Source organism: Hetaerina americana, unplaced genomic scaffold (assembly GCF_022747635.1).
Source record: "Hetaerina americana unplaced genomic scaffold, ioHetAmer1.1.p SCAF_8, whole genome shotgun sequence".
NCBI lineage: Eukaryota > Metazoa > Arthropoda > Insecta > Odonata > Calopterygidae > Hetaerina > Hetaerina americana.
The window spans coordinates 81,943,580-81,955,979 of record NW_027287427.1 but is presented as its reverse complement, the minus strand read 5'-3'; positions in this window follow the sequence as shown (position 1 = coordinate 81,955,979).

Genomic DNA, 12,400 nt, shown 5'->3' with positions numbered 1-12,400 from the left:
GGTTAAGGAGGTTTTTGGATGGTCACAGATACTAAATAAATATTATGTGACTCCTAAAAAAACAAAAAATCCAGCATCCTACTCTACGTCAGGTCACTCTTCGGATTTACGCAACATTACGAAAATAAAGAGTGCAGATAATAACAAAATAATAATAATAAGCTGTTCTCGCGCGATTCATTATCTGGTTACATAATCAAACCATTAATAGTTTTATAAAATAAAGGACTTACATGAACTCTTGTAATATATACCATATCACGATGAGAATATGTATTATTATATGATTCCAAATGTTTATTATATAGAAAATAAATGTCTTTATTCGGGCGAAGTTTAGACTACAAGGCCCCTTCTTCCATTTAACCTTTCGTCAAGTACATGACAATAATAATAAGAGGAAATATAGAAAAGAATGGCAAAGTCAAAAAAATAATATATAAATGTATACATATGTATTATTATTATTAGGTAATCTACCAGTTAAGGTAGGTTTTTGGATGGACACAGCCACTAAATAAATATTTTGTGACTCCCAGCAAAACACAAAATCCAGCATCCTACTCTATATCAGGTCCCTCTTCCTTCATCTCTGAGTACTTTATTCCTCCCTTCATCCCGTCCAACATCCCTATCCTGTTCCTTCCCTTCCCTCGTTAAAAGCACATATTCATGATCATTTTACTTTATTAATTTATTATCATATTAATTTATACTTATTATTTTTTAGGTTTATGTGTGTATATATATATATATATACATATATATATATATATATATATATATATATATATATATATATATATATATATATATATATATATATCCACCTTGGGCTTTATTATTTTTGTGCTCATTTGGCTAGAGAGACATACATACCCGTGTGATTTTCTTATATTCCGTTAGGCATGCTTATAAAACTTTTATGAGAGATTAAATTGCTACGAAGACGCTCTGTCACAACGTTTACGCGCTTATGAGTTATTTTGTCCGAAAATACACAACATAGCAGTCGCAGTCGGAATATCATTATTTTATTCAACTATTTTTAGTCCCAGAAAAAATTACGGAATTCAAAGAACTGTGGGAGATGTTACGGCAGTAACTTTAAAACGAAATCATCCACTAATATGCTTTAAAACGCAGCCATGAAATTGTTAAAAATAATTTGCCTAGAGCAATATCGAGGATTCCATGTTCGTGCATCGCACAAATAAAATAGTTTTTACACTTTGAAAATGTTGCATTTTAAAGCATTAAATGCTGAAACTGCGATAGATTTGAAAGCATTCCTCATGAAAGTTAAATTGAGTTAGAGGATAGAATATATGTTGCAAGTAATCAAGGGAGATAAAAAACAAGCGGAAGTCAAGGACAGTTAAGCATAGTTTGCGTTGCCAGGTTGTGCTTTCTTAGAAGAAGCTAAGAAGTGTAGATATGTTCAGTGTTTGCCCATCCAAACTTACTTTAAGCAGCAGGCTACGAATGATGATGATGGATTATGAACATGCACTTAAGGGAAAGGTAGCCAAAACCAACCATTAACGCATTTTTTCAATGTTCGAAAACTAGGTCCCCAAGGAAAATAATTTTTTTCTGATACCGTGTTACCTATTCTTAGATATTTAGTTGTCCAGAAAAGAGACAGCATGGTGGACAAAAATAAGACATGACATTCGGAATGTCCGTTGACGAGGAAAATGATTAATAAGTGTAGCCAAAAGTTTGAAAAAGCAAACAATTGGGTGAACGAGACTTAGAAGAAGATTTTAATCCTTCGACAGAAACGTTTTGGCACTTTTTACAGTCATAATTTGTAAGAATACTTCAAGAGGAATAGAAAGTATGAGGAACTATGGAAGGAACTAATGCGGGAAAAAATTATTCCATATAACGTAAAATCGCTTCAGAGGTCTAAGAGAAAATAGGTCACCAACACCGTCTAAAATATTCCCATTTATATGTAAGGAGAGGAATATAAATAGCGGTATTAAAGCAATACGATGCTAATTTTAGGCACACTAAGAGATATATTCCCCGCATGACTGCTGAGATAAAGATTTCCCAAGGAATAAAAGAATTTAGGACAATGATACTTTTCGGTTTTTGCCTAAATACTTCGTAATATCCTGTATTAGTTACATGTAAGCATTAAATACTTGTAAACACGCATTGCCTTGCTTGTAACGGCTTCAGCCATGACATCAATTTCCACTGCATAATCACCAGGGTTAGTAGGTATCCGCCCATTCCTCAAGAGCCTCACTTAAACGTTTTCATTTTTACATGCTTTACTTTAAACGATAGATTGAGTTAAATTTGTTCATAATTTGATCCAATACACAAAAAGGTAATTTTTCATTATTCATTTTAGTAATAATTTTTGTTATGTTAGAAATTATTAGGTTGAACAAGTAAAACTTAATATTAATTTGAATTTAAAAAGGGTTTAAAACAAGAATAAGGATGAGTTTTCATTTAAATTTAAAAACATATATTTGATTCGAAAGTGGTAATTATTATTTCCTTAAATATTTTAATTCCTCTAGGTTATTATTAGCAAAGAAAATTGGGACGTTAATAAGACCTTCTGAGGCACGTTACTTGCCTGAAAATCATTATTAAAGGAAGAAATTGGGGGAAGAAAACGGAGGAATTCCAAAGAGAAACTACGAGAAGCAGCTGACGAAAAATGTCGGTGCTAGAAGCTATGAAGGAATGGAAAGGCTGGCTGGGAACAGGAGAGTTAAAAGAGATGCTACTAAGCAAACTTCGGGCAACTCATTATCGATCGTGTCGTTTAAAGTATTTTTATAAAATTATTTGCATCCTTCCTAATTACCGCCAAATGCATGTTTGATAAATGTATTGGGTGTACATGGGTCAATTGAGGAATGTGCTTGGCAAAAAAATGATGAAGAAAGGATGAAGACAAGTGTTATAAAAGCGTGTCAATCTGGATTGGTCACCCTGGAAAAGTAAGCAAGAACGAAACAAAAGAAAATTTATATTTGAGGAAAGAGTACATGATTTGAGAAAGGATGAGGAGAGAGAAAATAAAGGGTTAACGGGTTGAAAAGACTTTCAAGACGTAGGATATATGAAATAATATTTAGAAGTACCAGGGACAAAATATCGCACACTAAATAACTGGCCAATGAGACTTGGAAGAGCAAAGTACGTAAAGACATAATGAAATGAAATTAATCAATGGCTTTGCATGGAGTCAAGGAGCAGAAAATACACATTGTCACAAAAAGGCGAACGTAAACATTGTATTTGTGAGCAATATTTCAATGTATCGATCATGATATAGAATGCTCATGTAAGAACGGAATTCAATTTCAATACTATGCGATGCTCAAAATTATACAATCTTCAACATATTTCGAGTCTCGATATACCTGTATGTGATACCTACTTTGTTATCAGACGATTTTATGTGACATGTATTTGTCATGCAAGTATGTAAGATTTAGTTTATTTGCATCGTGAATCAATAACAAAAAGACTTCCACAGATTTAATTTGCGGAAAAGTACAAAGTCATTTTAGTATAGATTATAAATACTTCCTCGAAGTGAAGCCTGTAACAGTAGAATACATGGTGAATGATATGGATAGAATAGTTTCCCGTACACAATTCACCTCGCAATTCATATTAAAGATCGAAATTTGCAAAGACCTAGTCCAGCGCGCGGGACTGCCAAACCTTTCGTTTTTCCAGGCGACTCCTCGACATCTTTCCACAATTGAAACCATCTCTGACTTTCGCAGTCCCTTTTGCTCTCGAGGGCTCCACCGAAAGGGCCGGCGGATGATCCTTTGATGTGACGAGAGGAATCAGCGGTCCGAACTGCGTCGTCCTTCGAAAGAGCGGGGTGTCTCGAGACCCGACCGACGACGCTTCCGCTCCACGCAAGCGAAAGCGTCGTGGATGGATGCCGTGCCTGCGTCTGGGTGCAGGGCGACCCTTGCCACCTCCTCCCACACCCACAGAGGACGAGATTCCTTTCTTCCGCTCCATTGAGGAGGACATACGCACGGAGCCAAGGGCATAAGAAAGGCGAAACAATTTCCAATTGTTCTATTTCAATCATGACACACTGGAAATGAGAACTGAAAGAACATAATTGGCCAAGCAGAACTGAACACGTATCAAGAGATACGTCAGCATTCGTGTAAATGAAGCGGTCCCTATATCTGGGAATGCAACCGCCGGAAGTCGACAACACTCATTTACCATTCATGAACCACTCCTGTAAGTTTTTGCTGTGCTTTTTATTTATACATAACCAATAAAATCCCAGCTTCCACCCTGAAATATCGAGAGGTAAAGGCTCCGAATGTTGAAGGCTCCGCATGAGGCATACAAGGCAGAATTATGAGCAGGCTTGGTAGGGGAAGGAAGGAGATAGGCTATTTGAACAGCATTAAAGCAAGCCGAAGTTACGAAGAAATGAAGAAAATCATGTGCGACAAACAAAAGGAAGTTGTCGCAAGATAGTGATCACAAATTCTTCAATGCGTACATTTAAAGGGTAAAGACATGAATGAATGAATGAATGAAAGTAAGTTCGTTTTAATAGATATTTCTGATCCACCCCCTTATTTTTTCCAACATTCCAATTGCAATCTTATTCTCAATTGAAAGAATTTTATCATTTGTTACAAAGAAATAGGATATAAATTCATCATAAAATTCAATAGAATTAAATGACTAAATTACTAAATTGAAAATAATTAAATAAAAAATTAACACAGGGAGAATCAAAATGGACTCCCTAATTCGACGGGTAAATTGTGAAAAAGAACAACCAAAATAATCAAAAATGGTTTTCACTGGTGAAAATTTCATTTAATGTCATTATTTCAAAAGAATTTTGAAATTATTTCTCCCAGGTGACGACCTTGGTGAGCGACGCACTTGTTGAGTCGTTCAAAAAAGTTTTCGAAAACTCTTTTCAGCATATCTTGCCAGCAGTATTCCAGCGATGACATCAGTAATTTCCTCCTTAAAGAGCTTCCAAGGTCCTTGATCGAACACAGCACATCAAGCTGTCACTTTGGGGCTACGAAGAAGTCTTGGAAGAGTAATTTTCCGAGGGCAGTCAGTCGCCCAGTAACGAAAATTTTGCTTATTTACTGAGCCAAAGAGGGGAAAATGCGCTTCATCGGAAGATCACAGCGTCCTCTGCGACGCTACCACAGTATATTTGCTTTTAAAGAACGTTTATGAGATAGCTTCGATAACCGCTAGACCACTGCATTGTAAGTACTAAAAATGAGGTTGTTTCCCCAAGCTAACGCCACTATTCCCACACCGCTAATTTATCTGTGCTCTCTTCTGTGATTTTTTAAATTAATGAGTCATTTCTATATCACCCCGTACAGACGATAATGTTTACGTTTATCCTTATAAACCTAAAGTGAAACTCATATAATTCTTGTTGGACGAATATTTTTAAAAGTTTGAATTTCCTAAGTTGATTTTTTATTTGACATTCTGATGTGAAAAGCATTTATGCTATATCTTTAACGTTATTATGAATTTATTTTGACACTTTTGGTACGGATGTATAAAAATGCTAGGCCATCATTATTGCACCGAGGCCGCTATTTTATTTCATTCCTCTATTCATGCTATATCCATTTCCAATGATATAGTTTACAGTTCCACCAAAGTGTTACAGAACCAAAATTTTTCCCCAATACCACACCACTTCCCGTGAATTACACGAATGCAAATATTAGAGAAAAATATGGCAGACGAATGAAATTTTTAAGGGCGCTTTCATTTTTGTTTTCAATATTAATACGATAATGCTCTCCTCAGCCATTCCGACTCCCTAACCAGATCTCTCTCGAAATCCAATTGATTCATTCTCCCTACGTTAGGACATGAAGTTGGGTTAGTTTCCATGCATGTGGATGTAGAATTGAATTACTTGCACGGTTGAGCAGACTGAACCCATCGCACCTTCATTTCAATCGCTCTATTTGTGCCCGCGAGGGCACTTTTAGATTTTGCGACCTGGTGCGGTCAGGTGAGAACCACCGTTGTTTTCCCGTGTGTGGACGCTCGAGTGTTTTCTGGCAAATGCCCTGGCCTGGCCGGAAATTCCTCCCCGAGCTTCTTGGCACGGGGCTCGTTCTCGGCCGTCCAAATTGTCAAGCGGCTCCGAACAATTCTCCCCGATCCCCACTGGTCACACCTGGCGGTGCCAATTCGCAGCCGCGGTGAAATTAGAGGGGAACAGATCGAATTTTGGGGGACAAACCCGTTATTTATGCACCGTGATCAATACTACCCTCCGATGCTCCCTCGCGGGTTCCCCGTTGAGAGTATTAGGGCCTCAAACGATGTGTGCCAAAACGATTGGGAATATACGTATGAGTATATTTTCACTAGAATTACGTGAAGACAGGAAAACAAGAATGGAATGTGAAATAAATAATATTGATACATTTATAACGAACGACGTAAGTCCTGGAAATAAAAAGTAAGCAGCTTATGTAATCGGATAGGTAGGTAGAGCAAGAACATCTATCCAAAATATGGAAAAAAGTAAGAAACCACGTGAAATATTGATATGATCCTAGTCATTATCATCTGAAACCCTGTGCACAAACATGTGATCTGAATATATGAGAAAAGATTAAAAATATATTAGCAACGTACTCAACTTCGAAGCCTTCAGTGACCATCTCGACCTAATCTTGTTTAACCCATGCGGCGATATGATGTTAAAAAATAAGACAGTATCGGGAAATATTACAAGCGTAGCTTATCGGAGTCAATTTTCACAGTACCAAAACCAGTTGCGTGTGTATTAAATAAATGCTTGCACAAAATAAGATACTGTTCTTCCGTATGTATAAGAGTTATTTAGGAGATCAAAATGTTGCGGTGGCTTAAGTACTGGCTTTCCACTCAGAAGACCCAGGTTCGAATTCCGGCGGTGGCAGATATTTTACATTGGTTTCCCGATCCCTACTTGTGGTGCTTTGTAAAGAGCACTTTGAGTGAGTTCGCCGTCCGTCGGATAGGACGTTAAACTGCGGACCCTTTGGGCGCCTACGTTAAGAGTAGACTCGTAGTATGCTACTCGTATACTCGTAGTATGCTGACACCGGGTTTCTCTCTCCACCCTTCATCCTTCCCTGTCCATCCCTAAAGGCGCAAATGACCTCAGCTGTCGGTTGCCTCCCCTAAAAAACTAACTAACGAGTTCTTGAGGAAAGAGGATAATCGTAAATGGGAAAATTTGAAATTCGGAGTGGAAAATGTACTGCGAACGGAATGAAAAACAAATGAAAATGTGCGGGGAAGTGTAGGGAAGAGCTCAAATTTTATATTTGAGACGTCACTTTGCAACATTTAATTTTATTGAACAAAATAAATTTTTTAAGCCAAAAACACTCCCATATTTTTCCACTTAGGATTTGATTCATACCTGGTTCTCTTCTTAAATGCTGATATGAAATATGCTCTAAAGTTTGGGAAATACATGCCAAAAGTTAATACTTTATAAGTTGGTATTATTATAATTCTGGGTGGGAAAAATTCTATGGACTAGATTAAGTTATTTTCATTATTGGAGAGAATTTGAATAAGCCAGGAAAAATACATGAAGCACATCTATGAAGCAATGGAAAGCTAAAAATGGATGTAGATAAGGAAAATAGGTGATTATGGTAACGGAATGGGTAGATTTGGTGATAGGACGAACTTGGAGACGAAGAACAGCTATTTTAGTGAAGGGCCCTATGGTGTTGAGGGTCGTTTGCAGAAGAAACCTAGAAATTTACCAGCAAGTATTTATATTTACCAGTCCCTATTTCCATCAAATATCTATTACTTGAGCAAAGAGACTGTTTTAATTACTCTTACGACAGTATTAAGTAATCGAGAAATTTATCGACAACATGAAATCGCATCATATGCCTGAATGAAAGCTGTGAGGTGTTTAGTCATACTTATCTGAGCTAAATGTTTTTTTTTATCTTGGGTAAACCGTGGGACTTAAACAATATTAGGAATTTAATAATAATAATAATAAACTCCATCAAATCAAATATCAAAAATAATTAATTTTAAGGTGGTTTATATCGCGTCATCTATTTAACGATATGAGTTGTTTTGAAAAAGGTCGACGAATTAAAAAAGATGTTTAAAAATCTGAAAAGGGGAGTAATAATTATTGGGAAAAAAGTATTAAATGCAAGGGATTTGTTATAAAGTAAAATATGAACAAAAAATGTATGCTTGCCGATCTATAAAAACTGAAATTTATACACATTAGTTAATTTAACAAACTCAATCGCAAAGAATTCATCCGTGAAAAAATGAAAATAAATGAGGAATTGATTGAATAACGCGACCAACAAGGGAAATGACATGTGAGTGTTGACTGATTAAGACTGATCGAGAAGCTCAGTTAACACACCAGGGAGTAGCTTTACCAAGGAATATTGTAGTCACATCAAAAGGAACCTGCGTAGAGGTGGGTTACCTTTACGAAAACAAAAACTGTCGATATTTTCCAAACCTTTAAAGAAAAATATTTATGCATTACGTATCTTGAGTAGAGAATTCCTGATAAATTCCTTATAATTGTTTTTCGGCGCCATTATGTACGGTGCACGATGAAATAATGAAACGAATACTTCACGGAAGGAAAACCTGAGAGGAACGGCCGATGGAAAAGCTAAACAGTGGGTAAACAAAATAAACAAAAAGAAAATAAAAGATAAAAAAACCAAATATTTTTGAAAAACTGGCACCCGCAATAGTTCATAGACTTTCTAAATGCTTTGCTAGAAAGTTCAATTTTTCGGCAATTTCTATTGTTAATTACTTAATTAATTATTAAAAAAGTCAATATGAAGGGATAAAATAAGTCAAAATTCACACATAATTTAATATAATCACCGTTTTCAACCACAGGTCACATAAAGGTAATATTAAGAATTTGATAAATCATAGTTCTACAAAAATTCAAGATTTTTATACAATAAAATTGCTGCACTTGAATTTTATCCTGAAAGTGACACATGGTGTTTAGCCTATGAATTTACGGTACATTGTGTATTTCTATTTTTATCCTCGATTGGATGCGATGCATATACACACCTAAACCATAGACACAGTAATAAACCCGTAGGTCGGTTTAGTAGCCATGGTAGAGTTCACCCAGTACTAAGCCCGACGGCGTGTAAAATCCACACATCAGGGTAGGGGGGCCAGTTTCTTTCCCTGTACCGGTTATGGTTTCCGAGGAAGATCTGCCACCCGAGAAATCACATAGCCTGGGTGGAGCTGCAGGTGTCCAGAGATTCGCCCGGGTATCGAACCCAGGACCCTGTGTTAAGTAGTCCAACGCTCTACCCCCTGGACTGACGCGACCAATATATATATATATATATATATATATATATATATATATATATATATATATATATATATATATATATATACATGTATATATGTATATATATATGGAAAAATAGAATATTACAAACAGGCCTTCATTCAGGTATTTATCGACTATACTAGCTAATTCCGAGCATAGAAGATTAAAATTGTTGTGTGAACTATACGGAATGCTTTTTCATCCACTTCTTTCCGCAACAAGGTCCCACACTGTAACGCCTAAGAACCTAAGATATATACTCTATTTTTGTTTTTTGTACGTTCGTCACTTTGCGAAGTAATATTTTTTTTCGAAAACTTCATGAACCTTCCCGTGGAAATTAGAGTCGCGCGTTAAACCTAGATCGATGATTAACTCCTCCGCCCCCCCCCCCCCCAACCTACTCGCCCAGCCTAAAACACCGCGCATTCGGTAAAGCACGGCCCAGACAAACATAGCACCGTTCCCCCGCCTCCAGGATCCCCACCGACGGCCCCCGTACCGCATTGGGAGGGCGAACAGGGGGCATAAGGGGGCGGGGAGGGAGAGAGAGCTAGGGGTCTGAGTGTGGACCCCTTCGGTGCTGAGCAGACGCCAACGGTGGCGAGGATGTTCGGCGTCGCAGTCGCCGGAATTGGCGCCTCCTTGTCCGGGAAGCGCCGAGAGTGGTGTGAGGCGCCAGAGGGAGGGCCGCGGGGCGGGACTGAAAGGAAGGGGGCAGGGTTCGGATAGGGGTGCCGCGGAATAGGAGGGTTGAGGCGGGGGTTATGATGCCAAATGCGGATAGCGTGCGGGAGTGAGAGGGGGAGGGTCCCAGCGTAGACTCTGATGTGGGGGGGAGGGCTGGAAAGGGGGGTCCCGACTTGTGATAGCTGTAGTTGGCGGATGCGATTTCGTGTGCCCGGGGAACACTGGTATCCCGGGCAACGACAGAGGGTATGAGTTGGAAACGTAGACGAGAATGGAAGGGATGGGAGGAGTGATGATTGCAAGTGGGGAGTGGGGGGGAGGTCGGTTGGATGCAGAGCGGTGTCTGCGCAGGCAGGCAATTTGGAATGCTTGGCCCTCGATGGAAGGAAAAGGGAAAGAAAGATCTCCTACAAGAACGCCAAAAAAATCGGATATTCCCATCAACGTGAGTCTAACTTTTGTAGTCTGCATATTTTGGACGTGAAACTTGGATGATAGGAGCCGAAGAGAAACTCAATTCGAGGCGTAAAAATAAGGAGATAAGGGAGAACGGTTAAATTAAAATTTATTCACTGGGAAAGTCACAAATGAAGAAAGAATTTGAAGAGTGAGTGAAGAGAGAAACCTATGGAAGACACTTATAAGAATATGAGAGGAATAAATTTGACACATACTGAAGCACGATAACTAAATTAGAACCATAATTGAAGTGAATATTGAGAGAGAGGAAGGCCAAAGCACCACAATTTTCCATCGCTTACATCTCGAAGCCAGTCAACAAGATGAAATCAATGGAAAAGGTTAGTGCAAGGATTGATTTATAAGGGAGTGTAGAGATCGATTGTGGACTGTAGTTTGCACAGCTGCTACAAAGCATCTTTGGATTCAGAACTCACATTGATGATCCAAAGAAAAGCATGTCATGAGCTATGATCCATTGTTTAGCTGCTTGCAGTGGTTTGGGTAGCAATACATAAAATAAGGTCGGTCGATTCCAATTTCGTTACCAATGAACACGTATGAAAAATTTATTTCAATTCAATCATACAATCATCAAGCAGTCAATCCAATCCTGTCGGCAATGAACATAGCTTCAGAAATCCAGCGGAAAATAACTAATGCTTACTCACGAGCGAAAGCCAGGGATGTGCTTCCATAAATGTGGGTAAGGAGTTGACTGCAGATTTTGCTGTGAGTTGGTGATATCAAAGGTACCGCTACGCCCTCTGCTCAGAGGCACCATTGTTACGAAACCCAAGACGGGTAGAAAAGAGGATACGCATAAAAAATAATACCATCTTCTAATCATATCATCTTGCTTCGATTACATTTCAAACTTGCGCGTTTGTATGAATCAATATTCATTGATTAACGAAAGTAAATGAATATTGATATGAAAATTTAACACAAAGCACTCGAGTTACCTGGCTAGCTCTCTCACCCAAAGGACAAAATATTTCAGAATATTCCCGAAAACGCAGAGCATAATGCATTGGATTCATAAGAGATATAATCACAGATTGTAATCAGGGTAATAGAAGGACTAATTGCAATCATTAGGAGTAATCAAGGGTCAAAGTAGTTTACTGATTAATTCAAAGCAAAGCTATTCTGTATTCATAAACCTCCCTCCATAAAACAATAAATAAATACTCTAAAACCTGTAATAAAGCATTCTTCGAATTCACATGCTTCCTAACTCCCTTCATTCCTTCCCACATGTACCATATATTTCCTGAATTAGCCTCGCCTTTTAAATATTCCCTCCCCCTACCACAGTCTTCTACAGCCAAGTTATAACTTAACATGCTCAGCATTCATTTCCTTCGTTTTCTTTGAATTTCTTCAAATAACCCTTTCTTCTCCTGCACCATTTCTTCTTCGTTTGTTTTTTCTTTCCATCAATTTCATTTTTTCCATCATCTTCCGTACACACGTCTAAAAAACCTCCAGCTTAGCATTTTCTCTTACTTCGGCGACCAAATTTCTGCGCCTTACAAAACAACGTCCATACAATAAAGGTAACTGGTCTTTTTTTAATTTTGACTGATATCCCCCGTCAGGAACCTATTGTTTAATGATTCTTTTTTTAAAAAATGCTTCTTTCAAAGCCCTAATAGGTTAAAGGACGTGCCATAATATAGAAGTCAGAAGAATGAAGCAAATCGCTATTAAGGTACGTACATACATAAAGATAGGGTTAGGAAACGGTTAAGTGAGGCGAAAGATTTCAAAAGTAGTAATAATTCCTGGAATCTTAAGCTCGCAGTAAGCATTGACGCGAGGGGTGGCACG